Source organism: Hippocampus bargibanti, linkage group LG12, assembly GCF_051943395.1.
Source record: "Hippocampus bargibanti isolate YZ-2025 linkage group LG12, ASM5194339v1, whole genome shotgun sequence".
Taxonomy (NCBI): Eukaryota; Metazoa; Chordata; class Actinopteri; order Syngnathiformes; family Syngnathidae; genus Hippocampus; species Hippocampus bargibanti.
This window is the reverse complement of record NC_142745.1, coordinates 2,797,546-2,815,095: the sequence shown is the minus strand read 5'-3', so window position 1 is coordinate 2,815,095 and position 17,550 is coordinate 2,797,546. Positions and strand designations below refer to the sequence as shown.

At 42.0% G+C, this 17,550-nt stretch overlaps 1 long non-coding RNA gene across 3 annotated transcripts in view; it reads left to right on the top strand.

The window, feature by feature from the left end:
* The window catches only part of LOC148889979 (uncharacterized), a 52,671-nt gene that overhangs the window by 9,978 nt on the left and 25,143 nt on the right, over positions 1-17,550 (top strand). The window contains exon 5 of one of the 3 annotated variants that reach the window (XR_016116677.1): positions 12,590-12,666. The exons of 1 other annotated variant lie outside the window; for it this stretch is intronic. This is a non-coding gene — a long non-coding RNA (uncharacterized LOC148889979). Of the gene's footprint in view, positions 1-12,589; positions 12,920-17,550 lie in introns of those variants that run through there. One more of the 3 variants, XR_016116675.1, reaches the window with a different exon arrangement.

Below are 17,550 nucleotides of genomic sequence, written 5' to 3'. Positions count from 1 at the left end.
TTTTCTTGCGGGACAGTGCCGATGAAGCGCTGGTCAAACCTCTGCCGATGTTTTTCCCTCCCACGACGGGGCAGCATTTGCCTTTTGTACAGCTGCCCCCACTTGCACCTCATATGACTCCAAATCCATATAACTTAGAAATGAACTCTTTTTTTACGATGAAAGAAGAGAGTAAAAGGTTTCTTACGCTGCATTGAATGTTTATGTAGTCCTAAAACTCAATATTTTGTGGGTTCTGGAATTTGAGTGAAAATGACAAAAACCCTGGCACTGGAGTGGACACGTTTTTTTGCACATCTGCCAGTGAATGAGTTAATTTGTTGTGCACTCTATATGTAAGATATGGAGGGGATGAAACGTTCTAATGGTTTCCTTAAATTCATAACGAGAGGAAACTGTAACTACAATGTGGCCCGTGGCAAAAAATGAGTTTGACACCCTTGTCGTAAGTGGTCGACGACTCTTATCAAGTGGGTGCTCTTCTGTGAAGAGATCTCACTGAAGTGGCATGATGATTTCAGGACCACAGTACAGAGCCCTATATGGTTTCATAGAAGCCATGGGCGGCCATTTGAATGATTATTTTGTTGCCAGTTCTGAGACGTATTCGACGGGATTCATATGCAATTTCACTGTTAGTCAATGATACCGGATCTGATTTCTTAAGTTGCGTTCAACTCGCCGAAGTGACTTAAAAAACACTCCACTTGCTGTTTGCGTTGAGAAAAAAGCACCCTGTGAACTGATTGTATTTTTCCCCCTCCTTTTCCCACCATAATTGGAATCCCACTTTTGCCCTTTTGTACATGCGTATTATTAAGTTGTTAGGGCTATCAAGTCAGAGGTTGGCTGTTCAACCGCATTCAACCACACGCATTGTTAATCCATTGGCTGTTATTCCAAGTGGACAAGCTTTGGCCTCGCTCAAGGTTGTCCGATACATTACAGCTGCGCATATGGTCATAGATGTGCTGCTGCGAGATGGCTAAATTGCTCACGGTGTAAATAGGACCCAGATCGTCCCGTGGATGGAAACAGTTTTCTAAAGTATTTAGTTTGGAAGTGTCAGGAAAACCACGCACTTAATTTGAAGCCTCTCCTCTTAGCGCGTTTCGAATCTGCCTTTAATTTAGCAAACAGCTTTCCGACGCGTTTTTCCGAATGAGTACAAATAACCTCGGACGAAGGCGTCATTTGATGTCTGAAACGTCGTGACGGCTTCCGTTGCTACAAAAGTCCATGTTCGCACACATACTGACGCCTTTGCTTTGTGGCCTTCAGTTGTTGCAACTCCAAGCTTAGACACACATGTATGGAAATAAAGAAATACAAAAAAAAATGCAATATACAAAATAGTCTCGACATCATTGGGATAGATGACTCAAATAGATTTTGCTGCACATTAACTGGCAGCAACGGAGATATGACCTGTGTAAGGAAAAGCATCTAAATGCAAATGAGTCAGTGTAGGCAATCTGGTATTGAAAAAAAAATATGTCATATAATGAGATCATTTGTTTTCTTTAAAAAATACTGAAAATGTCTGTCCATTATTTTGACAGTGACTTTGTTTGTCTAACCTCATTGAAAAATGACGCAAAATAACATTCATGTGCATCACACCACCACCAACAACAACATCTGGATCATTTCTAACAATTTTGGGAAATCATTCTTTGTATTGCATACCTGTCAACTTATACATTTTCCCCGTATCTTATATGTTTTTTTTCCTCATTTCAAATAATGTACAGCATACGGCAACTTTTATACAGGAAATCCTTAATCCTTTAAGGGCAGCTATTAGCTAAAGTTCACAGATATGGTACTGATGAGATGAAAGTTGAACTTTATAGAAAGTAAGTAGGTGTGAGAAACATAGTGGTGGTGGTAATGTGTTGATCTGGGGGTGCTTTGTAACTTCAGGACCTAGACGACTTGGAACCATAAATTCAGATCTTTACCAGAAAATCCTGTTGAATTGAATTGGCTTTTAGTTCATCATCATTATGTAATGTGCAGTAGTATAACACTCTAAAATACACAACCAAGGCTTAAAAATATATGAATCACAATAAAATTACCATATATAGACATTTTTGTGAGGTATCTCAATTGTGGGGAAGAGAGAGGCTGGCCGCATCTCTTTATAAAGTTTAAAATAACAATTAATAAACAATAAAGTGGACCTAGTGTCACTAATTACCGTATTTTCCGGTGTATAAGGCGCACCCAAAAGCCTTTTCTTCAAAATATGACCCGGCGCCTTTTATGCAGGTGCGCCTTATATGTGAAGTCGTGTTGAGCCACAACTACTGTCAGCAACCACCAACTAAATTTCCCGCCACAGTAGAAGTAGAGCGTAAACCCAGCCTCTACTGTAGCGCCTTATAATGTAGTGTGCCTTATATTTGGAAATTTTTTATCTATTCATACATTATACTGTATTTGGGAAACTTTTTTCAATCATTGCACTGTATAGTTGATACGCCTTATATATGGGAAAACTTTGAAAATACACCAATCAATTGGGGTGCGCCTCATACTCCGGTGCGCCTTATAACCAGAAAAAAAACACTACTTTTGTAAGTCATGCTGATGCCATACCTTTTTCAGAGACAAATGATTCCATTTGCTAGTAATTACCTATTCTTCAATAGGTGCATATACAGGAAATGGATGGAAAATATGGAACGCTTATTTTGCTATGAAGTCAGCACAGTCTGGAAAAACATCAGACAAAGAAAGCTTTAACATCCTCCAAGATATTTGACGTCGAAATGAGGGGGCTTATCTTGTTGAACGAGGGCTGGCAGACAGTAATTAGCGCAATCAGTTGTGTTGTTTTAAAGGGAAAGAATCTCCTTGGAAGCATTGTCGGCTCTTTGATCACACGCTGATCACCTGTCCACTTATCTGGAATGCTGAACACGCAAAGACCTCTGTTTAGTGTTGAGATTGTGTGGCCAAGCGTGCGGCAGATGAGTCTGAAGATCGGTTGAGGAGTCAAACGTTAAGCCTCCTATGGCGGAGTCTAGAAGAAAAAAAAACACAGATAAAAGGCAGATTTAGTGACACTCATAAAACACAAAGCGGGGATCTAATTGAGCACTTATATCGACTGTAGACTCAGGTAATGGGACCACTAAATTTTCATCTCAAATACTACCGCCGACTGATGGTGATTATTTCTACCCTTTTTGACTCTGTATGTGGGGTGACATTTCCATCTTTAATATTTTTTGCCGGGGTATAAAACCATCATGAGTATTTATAGAGAATTCATTGAAAGGAGTGAAATGCCGAGTGACCCTATGGTAGAATATTCTCCTTCAATATATGCAATTTATCTTTTTAAGAAAGACAGCAAATATTTCCACTCTGGAAGAAAATAAGCATTACATATATAAGTATGTTTAAAGGACAACCGACGTCTCCGGACAAGTGGTGTCCATAATTTGTAAAATGGCTTCAAATGTCTTCGACTGGGCGTATTTTACAAAGATTCCACCGCATATAGCTATATTTTACGTTTTAAGACTCACGCTGAATATTCCGGAAGTCTTGTTTTTGAGTTGGTGACGAGTCTGTACGTGACGTCACTGAAGGAACGCCCCTGACCGAAAAAAGGACAAATTGTAGCAGTCCTTCCATCACGTCAATATATTTTGCTGTACTTGTTTGGTCTGAAAACGTCATGTTGCACCAAAAAGAGCCAGAAGAGGGCGACCAAGTTCCATGTAAGGAATTTATCAGCCTGTGGAAACGGGCTGATTAATTCTTCACACGGAGCTTGGTCGCCGTTTTCTGCCTCTTTTTTGGTGATACATTTCCCCCCAATGTTGCCTCAAAATGGCACGGAATAAATTCTTTAATCAATTGCAAACATGTATGCTTTCCTCTTCAGAACTATTTGAATTATATTCATAACTGGATGTGTAACAAGAAAGCATATTCTCCGAATCTGAAGCCATTGTTTTGACTCTCCAGTAATGCAAGACATCTTGTCGTGACGTCACGAACTGGGGGTGGGACTTTCTGAAAATGCCCATTTCGCAGCTCAATTTTTTGCAGATTTTGGACACTAAGTCATTTTTATTGATGTTTTGCATTTGAATAAAAATATCATACTGCGTGTTTTGGCTATTTTAGATTGTATGAAACGTTTTTCTGATGTCAGCAAACAAAAAAGTGACGTCGGTTGTCCTTTAGGGCTTATATAAGTATGTTAAGGCTTATATAAGTAACATGTATTGGTTTGTACTGAAAAATAAACATTCAATAAAATATATGCTCTATAAAGATATGTACATGTATTACTGGAGAGAATACTACATCTGTTAGAGAGAAAGCTAAAATGTTTATATGAACCGTCGTTCGTAACTCGAATGTTTGTAAGTAGGGGAGCGTCTGTATTCTTTAACTCATTCTTTGCCATTCCCAAATGTATGTGCGAATTCAAAATATGACGTTGACCTCATATGACTCTAGATCCATATAACTTAGAAATTAACTGTTTTTTTTATGATGAAATAAGAGAGTCCAGGGTTTTGTACACTGCATTGAATGTTTATGTAGTCCTAAAACTCGATATTTTGTGGGTTCTGGAATTTGAGTGAAAATGACAGAAACCCTGCCACTGGAGTGGACACATTTTTTTCACATGGTCTAGCAGGGAATGAGTTAAATGGGTCAAAACTGCCTTTCCGCTCTTAAAATCGGTGCTTTCAAGTGTAAGAAGTGAAAATCATTTTACTATAAAAAATCAAGTGGCTCACTTTTCTCATTATCTGGATGCGGAGGGTTTTGGGAGGAGGGGGGGGAACACTTTGGTTAACTGATGTGAACAAGGTGCTTTGGTTGAACATAGTAATTGCACACTTCTTTTTTTTTTTTCAAATTCACCAGCGTTTTACCTTTACACCCCGGTTATTTAAGTCGATAATTGCGCTTCGTCATGACCTCAGAAAAAAAAAACGACGTCGTTCGTAAAATGCGGTCCAATCCACCATAACAAAACAAATGTCATTGAGGAAGTGTCCTTGTGCGCGCATGGGAAATGGAGAAATGAGAAAAAAACAGCAGACAGGAACCTCCTGCTCTATCTAAATGATGACAATGAGCTCCTTTCAAGTCGCAGTGGCCGGCGCTGCGACTTGATATGATTTTTATCAGATGCTGAAATGCCACATTACCAAGTGGGCAGTAAATTATGTCTAAACCAATTACAGTCAGTCCCGGTGCAGCCCAGCGGTCACAGAAGGCCAACATGAGGGGGTGGGGAGATGGAAGAGGGGAGGGGACAGTTTGGAGGTTGGGGGGGTTCGTAGGGGTGGGAGGCCTGGCTGGAGTTTGTCTTGATTAGTGAGGTCTGGGGGGGGCGCATGAGAGTCTGGCGATAAGCTCCATCATAACGACTGTGTGTGTGTGTGTGTGTGTATGTAGCTGAAATCAACAATGGTATGTATGCATGTCTGACAAATCCAAGGAGAGCATCATGAGGGAAAAATATGCTTCAAAGCTGCCCCCAATAGATGGTAAAGCTACAAATCATCCTTCCTCAGTTAGCAAATTCTCATTAAATGAAACGGCTGAACTGTTTTCATATCTTGGGCCAACAACGTTTTTCAACGTCAACATCTATCTGAGGCTAAAAGCGATTGTATTGTGTAGGAAAACATTTCCAAAGGAATATTTACTGGAGATTGTTTTTAGGATGACAAATGAGTCTCGAGACTGCAAAAAAATCCCACTTCATTGAATACATTGAACTTCTGAGAAACGTGCTCGTCCGAGTGTGTCTATGCCTTATCGTGTCCATCTGCTCTAATTTGTTTATTCCGGTGTCTTTTTATGCACGTCATTAGACTCTAAATCGGTGACTGTAATCACATAATTAAGATAAAATGAAGAGCTTCATTTTAGACGAATGGGATCGTTTTACCTACTGACCAAACTTTGGCGAGATCTCGACGATCGCACGGCAGCCAATCAGAAGCCTGTTTCGTGCTTCGGACTATACCGTGACTGAAAAGTGTACTTGAAAGTTTTGAATGCCGCTTAGAAAGAGGAGTCCACGTGGCTAGTAGCGGTTTGCTTGTAGCTTTTGCTTTATTGAATAAAATAAACGTTTGATTTGAAAAAAGTCGCTTTTTTTTTCTTGAAGAAGTTGTCGACCACTGGGCCGAGACGTTTTAAAAGTTGTACGCCCAACCTAAAAGTTGTACACCCCGGGCCACCGGGCAGAAGCTATTTCAAACACTGTAAACACTCTCAATTTCTTTGCAAAATCTGTTTTGAGTGACATACTGCACAAGATCACAGTCACTTTCCAAGATTGATGATTTTGATTGTACAAATTGCGGCGCATTCCAAGAAGTTCCATTGTGTTGTCCAGACATCCAAAATAATTCAACCACCAAATCGCCATCAACATATCTTCCAACTACTTCCGAATATAGTCTTTACATTCAGCGCAACCATTCCAGTCCAGTTGGTGAGGCTTTAAAAATGATACCAAAATCCCCTTCTCGTTAAGGGTGTTTATTTTACCGATTCCCATATCCGTTTGTAGTCCTCTCCCCACCCACAACCCCCAACCCATATTCCCGGATGCGAGCGACATGGAGCCAGCAACAAACCGCAGATGAAAGCAGAGACTGGGGGAGGAGGGGGAGATGGTAATGAAGTAGAGGGCAGAGACAAGAGGTCTCGGCGGGGACTCTCACGGCCCTCGGGACTTGTTTCGCTGTCAGAGCGCGCCGGCCCCCACGTCCACAGCTCCCTGCGGAGAAGATGTGTCAGAGGATGTTGTGGGTCAAGCATGGGAAGAGGCCCAGCCTGCTCAGATAACGGCTTTCTGCTAAATTAGCTACGATGCTTTTGATGTTTGCTAGTAAATAAAAGGGGGATATTTTTTTTATATGGAACGCTTTCTACTGGATTGTTTTGAAAGTCTTTTAGATCGCTTATTCTACATGATGGTGGTTAAGCTAAAACACTCCTTTTTTTTTTCGGGGGGGGGGGGGGGGGGGATATCTCAAACTAGGACTTGCTTTATGTATTATTTTCTTTTTAAGATCTGATAGACAGAAACAGTTGATAGAGATTGAGGCGTATTATGCTAATCAAGAAAACTATGTTTTACAAATGTATCACTTTAATTTGCATGTATTCTTAATAAATAGCTTGGCAGAGGGGCGTATGTCAGACGTATGTCATAGATGACTAGGTTTCCTGCCGGCAGTAGGGACAATCTTTCTGGTTCTGAGTCTCTGTCCACAGTGTCTGACTGTCATATCTCTGACAACAGTGAAGAACAAACATATTCTACTGTTCACAAAAGTACGCCAGATGATCATTTCTACTGTTTATATGTAGCTTTACAATGCGATACAATACAATACAATACATCCTAATTTATATAGCGCTTTCACAACAGCCACAGCTGTAACAAAGTCCTTCACATAATAGTCAACACAAAGCATAATAACAAACATAACAGGAACATAAACAATGCAAACAATGTAAATTTCTCCACTGTGAGACTAATAAAGGCATATCCAATATCCAATAAAAACATGGACAGTTATGCAATGTTAATGACATTCCCCATGTACTCTATGATGTTTGAGTACAAGACTAACACTTTATTACATGAAGCAGTATGAAAGAGGAGAGGATGAAAGCCTCTTTTTCACCAGTGGATCAGAGACGTTATGGTAGAATGTGCATGTCGGCTACAAGCTAAGTTTTTTTTAAAATAAGACATTGCCACATTCTGACTGTAATACAAATTCCGGGACTGTTCAACGCCCGCCCAATCATAAACCAAGGACCCCTCAGTTGTGAAAAGTATGAATAAAATCAGAAAGGACATTCCACTTCGTGATTCATAATTAAGACAAAAGCATTAGAAGTCATTGATGTCGCTCGGCGTGAACGCTGACGTTGAAAAAAACAAAAAAAAAAAATCTGGCCCGCCACATTATTTTATTCGGCCCACGAAAGCAAATGAAACGTGTGAAATTCCATGATGCTTGCTAAAGTCCGAACCAAAAATTTCAAATTGTCATATGTAAACCACAATGACAATTACGTCAAATTCAAAAACTAGTGATTCATTAATTTGTTGTGCATCCTAGATGTAACATGTGGAGGGAATGAAACATTTTAATGGCTTCCCCAAATTCCTTACGGCCCCTGAGAGGAAACCGTGACTACAATGTGGCCCGCGGCAAAAAAAATTAGTTTCACACAGTTTAACTCAACAATCACATTTGCTGTACAGTAAGTTAAACAATACAGAGATCCTTGAACGTCATTTGCCCCCCGCCCCTTTTTTTTAACCCAGTGGTGTGATCATGACAGGTCCCATGAGTGGCAGACGGGTCCATAGCGACATCATCCCACACGCACTTCTGCTTTAGCTCAACAATTTACCACTTTAAAAGGCCCAATGGCCAATCTGCAGACAATCGTCCCCTGTAACACTATCTGGGCTGTGCTGATAAAATGCAGATGTGACTCCTCTCAATGTGAATTTGCGACCCATTAAGAGGAGCCCCTCCTTTTTCCTCACGACTCCATCCGTCGCCCTGGCACAGACTGCGGGCCGCCTTTTCAAATGAACCTTCCCTCCCCCCCTAGCCCCCCACGCCCCTAGCAGAGCAGGTATGTGGGTAGTATCGCGCTAAATAGCCACAATGGTGAATTTGTTCAACAAGGAGCAGCGCATTACTTCAATCCAAGTGTGGCTCTCCTTCGCTTGGAGATCGGCAGGCGAGATTGGCGGTACCTCCCCAGCGACTCGTTGAGGGCTAGACAAAAGGTGAATTCAAGCTGCCCCTTTGAGCTTCGGGAGACCTGAGCTGTCTATTGATGCCCCTTCACTCGACCCCCCAAATGTCTCCTTTGGATTCGTTGACACCGTTGGGTCTCGGGACAACCATTGCAGGTGTTTTTCTGGACCTGGCTTTCTTTTATTTATTTCTTTACAGTGGGACCTTGGCTTTCGAACTAAATTGGTTCCCAGACAGAGTGTGTAAGACGAAAAGTGTGTATCCCACACATGGCTTTGGGGGCGGGGAATAGAGGACAAAAAAAAGTCCGCTGCTATTTCCTTGTTTGGAGAACGGGCTGGTTGACGAACGACACATCACTCATTGTGGCAGCTCCGTGTGTATCGCGAAAAATCATTCGTATGCCAAGGTAAAATTTTCATAAATGTAACATTCGTAAACCGAAAAGTTCGTAAGCCAAGGGGTTCGTAAACCATGGCCCCACTGTAATTCTTAAAGCGGAGTCATCATGATCGAGTGATCCATGTTCCCGTGACTCATCATCTGAACTTTCCCACAGCAGTCGAGCGGCATTAATTTTATGGGGTGGTAGCGTGATTATTTTGGATAATGGTACAGTTTTAATTGTGCAGCCGTTGGGGGGTGGGGAAGCCACAGAACCGGTTCATCAAGGTTATCAAATGAACAAGCTGTCATTAGTCACCTGTGCAGGCAGCAAATCTGTGCTAATTTGCATTGCAAAATGTTAATCATTTGAACAATGTCAGGATTAATTGGTGCCATGCAGTAATAAGAGGAAGCCGCACAGCTCAGTTTTGATCTTTTGATGGGTTCGCCATTCAGCTAGTTCTCTCTTTTGATGGTTGAAAATAGCTGCAAAATGTTGCTCATGTTCATGTTACGTATCTTGCTGAGCTCTTAACTCAAATTCCTTCAAAGGACAGTCAAGTAAAAATAAATAATCTCTTCAATGAGATATTCGATGTGACCACTCACTAGTCTCAACACGGCATTCCGGGAATAGAAACAAGTGCGACTCTGGAGAGAAGGCCCACCCTACTTCTGCTAAATACACAAAAAAGGGACAAGATAGTGACACGAACCCTGATATGAATAAAAGCATTATTTTGCTGCTTGATTTATATTCGGGGCAATTTTGGGTGTTGGAAAGTCTTGAACATGGCAAGTGATGCTCCAGGGTATTGCAAATTGTTCTTGGGTGCGTATTTTCACCTGTGCGGGTGGATCTGGAACGTAATCTAGCAATAAACATTGATTCACTGTTTACCAAATCACATACGTGCAGGCACGGAGACACTTTGGGTGCCATTGGGACCGTGCTCAAGGGCACCTTGGCAATAATCACCCATGTGATGTTAACTTTTTTTTTTTTTTTATCAGGCCCACGGTTGTATTATTATTCAATACATTGTAACAGTGGCGGATCGTCATAGCCTGCAAAGCCTTCTCTGCTAGCCTAAAAATATCTAAATCACTTCACAATCTGCGGGCCCTGGAGCATCAAATGTGTCGATCAAAGCACATTGTCTCGGTATCGAGCTGCATAAGCAAATACAGTAAAGTCTCGTTATATCGATATCGGATATATCGATAGTCCCGGTTATATCGATACTATTTCTATGCACGCGCAGGGGAAATTACATGCAAACAGGGTCGGATATATCGATAGTCCCGGTTATATCGATATTTTTTCGGACTCCCTTGAATATCGATATAACGAGACTTTACTGTATATTGTTGTGTTGATTTAACCGAGATTTTGTCAACCCACAATTGCTGAAGAAGGAGAAGAAATTGATTTGGTTGCAGATTGACTGTTAAAGCCATTTTCAAGACGGACTTTTCAAGAAAAGTTGGACATAACTAAGAAAGGTCAGACTAGCAAAAATAGCAAATAATATTGCATTTTTATGAGGTTATTTTTGATGCTTTGCCATCCTTCGCCAATCATCTTCTCTATGGTGTGAAAGAGCGACTTCTAACCCAGTGTGAAAGCGACTTCTGACCCCATATCATGAATCCACACATTGATGGTAAAAACTGGGACACTTTAATCACAGTATTTCTTTCTTCATAAAATATTTCCTGGCTAACTGTGCCCTCTAGTACGGTCCAGGAAGTCTAGTAAATCAAACCGCACTTTTTCACAGTGGTATCTGTGGATTGATTCAGTGGTAGCACTACTGAAAGCCTAGGAGTGACATGCACGGCCCGCCACTGCATCGTAATATCCATTAATAGTCATAGTATGTGAAAACTGAAGACAGAAAGACAGACAGGGCATGTTACATTTTTAAATCATGTAGTCTCATGCCGAATTATCGTAAATAAATATTTCACCTTGTGTAAAGTGACACATGACATGATTTATGCAAACTAAGTTAGCCATGACAACCATCCTGAGACTATAAATCACTGTCAGCTGCACTTCTGCCTCTAAATTACGTGTATACTCGGGACTAAACAACCTGGATTACCTAGGCGTACCTACGCAGGTCAAAAGTTGAAGTCAACCGCATCAGTGAGAGGTTAATGTTGTTTGACTACGCTCTGTATATGTATTGACAAAACAAAAATCACCCCGTATCATTCGCGTTTCATGGTCCAGGTCTGAAGCCATAACTATAAACGATGTTGCCTTTGAAGCCTGAGAGCAGCACGCACGCACGCACACACACACACACACACAGGCGAGCGTGCGCACACACGCACACGCGCACGCACACGCGGCCACTTTTCAACAAAATGTCAGAATGTATTATTTCAAATAACTTGAATGGTTTACCGTTCCTCATGATTGGTAAAAATCCAGCCAAACGATCGGAATGAAAGTCAACTTGCCCTGTCCAGACGCGAAATTACTGCTAGCTTGCCTGCACACGGCTCATTTGCTTCCACACTTGCTATCTGCAATATACTTCTCGCAGAAGTATATTGATGCTAACGTTAACATGGGGCTTGTTAAAATATCACTGACATTCGACTGTTTCATCGATGTTATTGTTTCAGTGCAAATTACAATCCCGAATCCTCCGGTGCATTTGAGCTGGACCGTACTTTTTTACTCGTCAGGCTCATTTAAAGGGGCGTTTCCCTGTTTCAACATGACGGCCAGTATCATCCAATCAAAATTGTTCTTTCCGTCAACTGCAGCCCCATCAGAAAATGAACGGCGAGTATTTAGTTTTATCGGCGAGCCATATGCAATCATCAAAAGAGCCAATTATGGCTCGCGAGCCATAGGTTCCCGACCCTGGCCTTAGAGGATTTTTTTCCTGACAGTCTCTGAATTACAATACAGTCAGAAAACAAGAATCAGCGATGCAACACCAGAATATTTGCAGCATTCCAAAAATGTGCTTGCAGCAAAATCACTTTGCAAATGGGTATCTGAATGATATTCATCGACTTCCACCACACGTACTTCGCTGCCTTCATTCTGCTCAGTTGTACTGCCTGCAATTGTATATATCTGCGTAGCGGTGGTTCTTATCTGGTTTGGTCCTGCTTGAGGCTCCAACAAACATGAGCGACATTTCTCGAGTGAAAAGTCACATGATCTCTAACTGGTGGGCTAAACGCCCCGGCCTCGACTTCAACAAGCAGCCTCTGTGAGGTTCTTTTGCGCAATGTGAGCTGGCACCAGTACATTTGGACGTTTAGGTTATAAAATGCTGTCCGTTTTTATTGATGAGAGCAGCTTAGATTGACTTCCTGCTGTAACGTAGACATTTTTTTTAAACCCATTCCATTGCCTTGTGTTGCAGGAACCTTTCTGAAGCCAACCACTTCTCACACCCCCTTCCAGAATTGATGAAAAGCAATGTTAATATCAAAATCATAAGTAAGTAACAAAACCATCATTTATTAGATTCTTTATTTAAATAACTGACAAATTAAAACTACATAAAATACAAATAATAAATCAACATTATTCAGTATTATCCTGTATATATGCAATTATTATTATGGCCGCCAGTTACAATTATAATTATTGGTTTACTTTACAGCAATGAGGATTAATTAGCATTATTCTTAATGGCAATGACTTGACTTGATTTCCAGAATTTGTCACTTTTTTTCAGTTAACTAACCATTATCCCCGAAAAATTGTAAATTAGGGTACAGGGTATCCTTGCACTCCCTAGAAAGCACCAGGGGGTGAGAGCACCACCGGTTAAGAACCACTGAACTAATGGGTTACCGTATTTTCCAATGTATAAGGCACACCGGAGTATAAGGCGCACCCCCAATGAATTGTGTATTTTTGAACTTTTTCCATATTATAAGGTGCTCCTGACTATGAATGAAAAAAGGACTCCAAATAAAATATATAGATATCTAAAAGTTTTCCAAATATACTGTATAAGGCACACCACATTACAAGGCGCCACAGTAGAGGCTGGGGTTACACACTTCTTCTACAGGAGGAAATAGAGTTAGTGACTGCTGACACGAGTTGAGAGACCTGTTGTGGCTCAATATTACTTCACATATAAGGCACACATGCGTATAAGGCGCATGAAAATCAAGGCTTTTGGGTGCGCCTTATACAACAGAAAATACAGTACTAGTTTTCTAATCAGTCAACTGTAATAATGTACTCGGTGATTATGCAATTGAGTGTCAACAGTAAAATAAAATTAGTATTCTTGTTTATTATTAACTGCATTTGATAATTTGACATTTAGGTGAACATTTAAAAAATATGTTCATTTTCTTTCGCGGGCCACATAAAATTGTCACGGTTTACAAGGTGGTTATGGCAGTTGTGGATCCCAAAAAGCAGGCAGGAGGGAGCAGCAGGTTGTATTTTAGAAATTGTATTAAAATAAAGTCAACAGGAACAAAATCTAAAACGTTGAAATCATTTGAACAGAAAGATCAGAATCAGAATACCTTTATTCGTCCCACAATGGGGAAATTTGCATTCCACAGTAGCAATTGAAAAAGGATGGAGTTGGGGTGGGGAGAAAGGATAGAAAACAAGATATTCTAAGCATAACAAAATAAAAATGTCAACTGTATACTGTGCAAATATAAATGTGCAAAACCGTTCCACAAGAGAAAACAAACTGTACATAGTGCAGAATCAAGAAATGCATTTTGATATATTAGATACAAGGTATCAAAGGAAAAACCAAGAGTAAAAGTCTGCCAAGATGAAACAAACACATGCACAGCATACAATGCATACACAATGCACTATGCATGCAATTGCATACAATGACCCGACGCCGAATGGTCGTGCTGGGAGTCATTTTGACTGCCACTGATTGGAACGACCAGCACCTGCGAGGCTGCAGGCAGGGGTGACGGCGCTACCCGTTGGTCGCCAATCCGAATGTTGCAGTCTGCCACTGATTGGGACGACCAGCACCTGTGCAGGTGCAGGCGGGGCCGACAGCGCCACCTGTTGGTTGCCAACCAGATCATGACAAAATGACGTGGCGGACCAAGTCTAGCCTGTGAGCCTTGGGTTTGACACCCATGCAATTGCACGTGTCCTACCATTTCTTTGACGACAAAAACTGTGGGAAAAAAAAGTTACAAAAAAGAAAGCGAGCGCTGTCCCATGTGCTGTATCCACAATAGAGACACACGGCCAGGGTGAAAAGAGGCAATGTTATACCATGGTGATGTCATTGTATTCAAAAGTTTCGATTTAACTTTCATGGTTTTGTCATCTTGTTTGATTTACGAGCAATGAAAAGCGTTTGTATCAACATTTTGATGTTCCACTTGTATGGCTATCCCTTAATCTGTGGCATGAGCCCAGCAGCGGCTCCGACTTTGCTTTTACCTTCCCTGTGATCCCCCTTCACTGTGAATGGAGTGAATTAAAGTCAAAACCCGCGAGGGCAACAGAGGCGAGCATTATGGATGAGTAGTTGGTGAAAAAGGCCCATTGAAAACAGGCCTGTGACAGTTTAATTGGTCGAATTAGTCACGATATTCAAATAGCCTCTGTTGACCAGCCAATGAGGGCATTGTGTGCTACTGCGGCCTGGGCTCGACCACAAAACGATGCAAAGCGGAGACACATTACGCTTTCCCTTTCTTGCCAGCAAACCCGAGTCGGGCGGCAAAGCCCCCCCCCCCCTCGAAAACCGTTTCATGACCACTTTCTGGCGACATTGAAAACTTCTTTGAGAAGATCTGTCAGTTGGCTACTTCTCCAACATAAACAGGTGTTACACCCAAAGCGCCGTGTTTGCTTATGTCAAGACTACGCTTACATATACAGACACTCAACACACTTTTTAACGTCCTCCTCAATGTTACGGTCGAGCGGAACTTGGCTTTTTCAAGAAGACAAATTAAAGCCATATAATTTTGCTGCTGAAAGACCCTCACTGTATCGCAGGTGTTGGCGAGGGCATTCACGCCATTCGCATCCACGTGGGGACAAGCACGTGTGAGCCAACGGGAGACATACTGTACATGTAATGTCATGACGGCTACAAAAAAAATACGTGATGGCGTCACTCCGAGTGTACGTCCTGCACATGCCTTGCAGGACGTCATAACTGGTGATGACATGCAATATGACTTTAGGTGAGAGTGTCTCCATGGAGACTTGAGAAGTAACTGGATCGTCTGCTACAAGCCACGTGAACTCCTCTTTCCACAATGCTTTTAATAATAATAATACATTTCATTTCTAAGCGCCTTCCAAAACTCTCAAGGACAATTTACGGTCACGGAATAATGTACGTTTACGTTTTGTAGCGTCGTAAATTTTGTTAGCTTCTTTTGAATCTTTCTTCTGGGGATGAGGTTCTGTGAATCTACTTTGGAAAATGATACGCGAATGCACAACCTTATAACACTCGGGAAAGACGGAAGCACGAAGCAGTCTTCTGATTGGCTGCAAATTGCCAAACTAACTGAAATTCGGAAATTTCCAAACCGAATGATTTCTAAATCGGAATAATTTATTCTGATTTCAAAATCTTCGTTCAAACGTTTGCTTTATTAAATAAAGCAGAGACGTTTTGTAAATTGTACGCCCGGCGGAAAAGTTGCACGCTGCGGGCATCCAGGCAGACGCTATTTCAGACACTGATGAACTAAATGATGCCTCAAAAAAGCAAATCTGGTGCATTTGAGTCCCCCCAAATCCATCAAATCCATAAATACAGATATATTAATCATGTTTTTCATGGTGCTCTAGGAACCTGTAGTTGCTTTTCATCTCACCCATGAAGTAAAATCACACGCAACTAATGTTGAATGAGTATATTGATGAGTAACACTGTAATCGAGACCGTAAACTCTAGGTTGTTGGTATAATATTGGTACATGTGTGACTTGGCCTGGAGCCACTTGACGTGGTCCGAGCTCCTCCAGAGGGAGAACAGAGGCCGTCCCGTCCACTTTCCTCCTCCCGCCCTTCTCCGACTCTCTCTCTATATAAATGCTTGGCAGTTTTACGCATGGCTGGGAGCAATTTCCCACAATGTGTAAATTAGTCAATCTCCCAAGTCAGTAAAGTGGCCTTTGATGGGGAGGACATTAATGAAGTGTACCATTAGGCCTCACATTTGTATTCTTAGGGGCTCTCCGAGCTTTTGATGTCGAAGGGGCCCCATGGCTGATTATCCACATGCCAGCGCCGCATGCCTCTGTTACTTAGAAGGAAAGGCGGGAGGGAGAGTCAGCGAGAGGGGAGAATGCAAAGGTGCTGGATGCTGAATGCCCCTCGCTCTTCTTTTAGCTACCCCGCGGGACTGTCCGGGCTGGATATTAACAATTGGCAGGCGTAAAGGGAGAGAAGAGGGCCGACTCTGAACTCGAGTTGGACTTTTCTCTAGCACTTCAAAGTGCTGTCTGGGCTAAATTGCTGTGGACCGCTTCATTCAGCGCCGAAAAGTCTTTCCCCGCGCGGATGACAGTTGCATGGTGACAAAGTTCAATTGGCACTGGTTGGAGTGGGAGTGGGAGGGGCGAGGGAGGGGGGGGGGGGGATCAAAGAGGATCCATTGTAATGGTTTTGTTCCGTGGAAAATTGCTTTTTGTCCGCGGCCTTTTCAAGCCAACTCCTGGCTCCAGTCAGAGTAAATGGGATTTTTAACTCCCTTGTGTGGGTGGAAGAACGGAGGGAGGGGCATTTTTTAGCCTTAGGCTGAGGAACTCAAGCACCCCCCCCCTTCCACCTCTCCACACCCTACTCACACACCCTCAAAAAAAACTCCCCCCTCGCCGCTATCCCCTCCCGCCCCCTGCTCGCTCTGCCCCTGACAATACAAGCCCGACTAATGTTGATGTTATTGTGCCTTTCATCTGAACCCGCCATCAAATAATCTTCAGAGAGAACATTTAGCTGAGTAATTGTGCAATTATGTTGATGCCGCTGACCAGAATAGTGTTCTAAATTCTGTCTAAGTCTGACAGGGGCGGTGCAATGTTTAAATCTCTTTGCACAAAGCTGGATCCACACTTTTCCTCCCTTCATGTCAACTTCACCTCACTTGGGACAATTGGAATGGCGACGAGAGCTGAGTTTTGCAACCAATGAACTAATCGACGCATGATGCGGCTTTCATCTTTCCTGAGAACAGCCATCTTTATTATTCACAGACTATATACATTCTTGCAGTGGTGGACCTTCAGGGCACGCAAGGCCTTCTCTGCTGGCCTAAAAATGTCTGAATCACAGACTAATGTGAATTATATTTTGTCCATGTACTCTTATTACTAAACAATTGCAAATTCCTTTCATTAC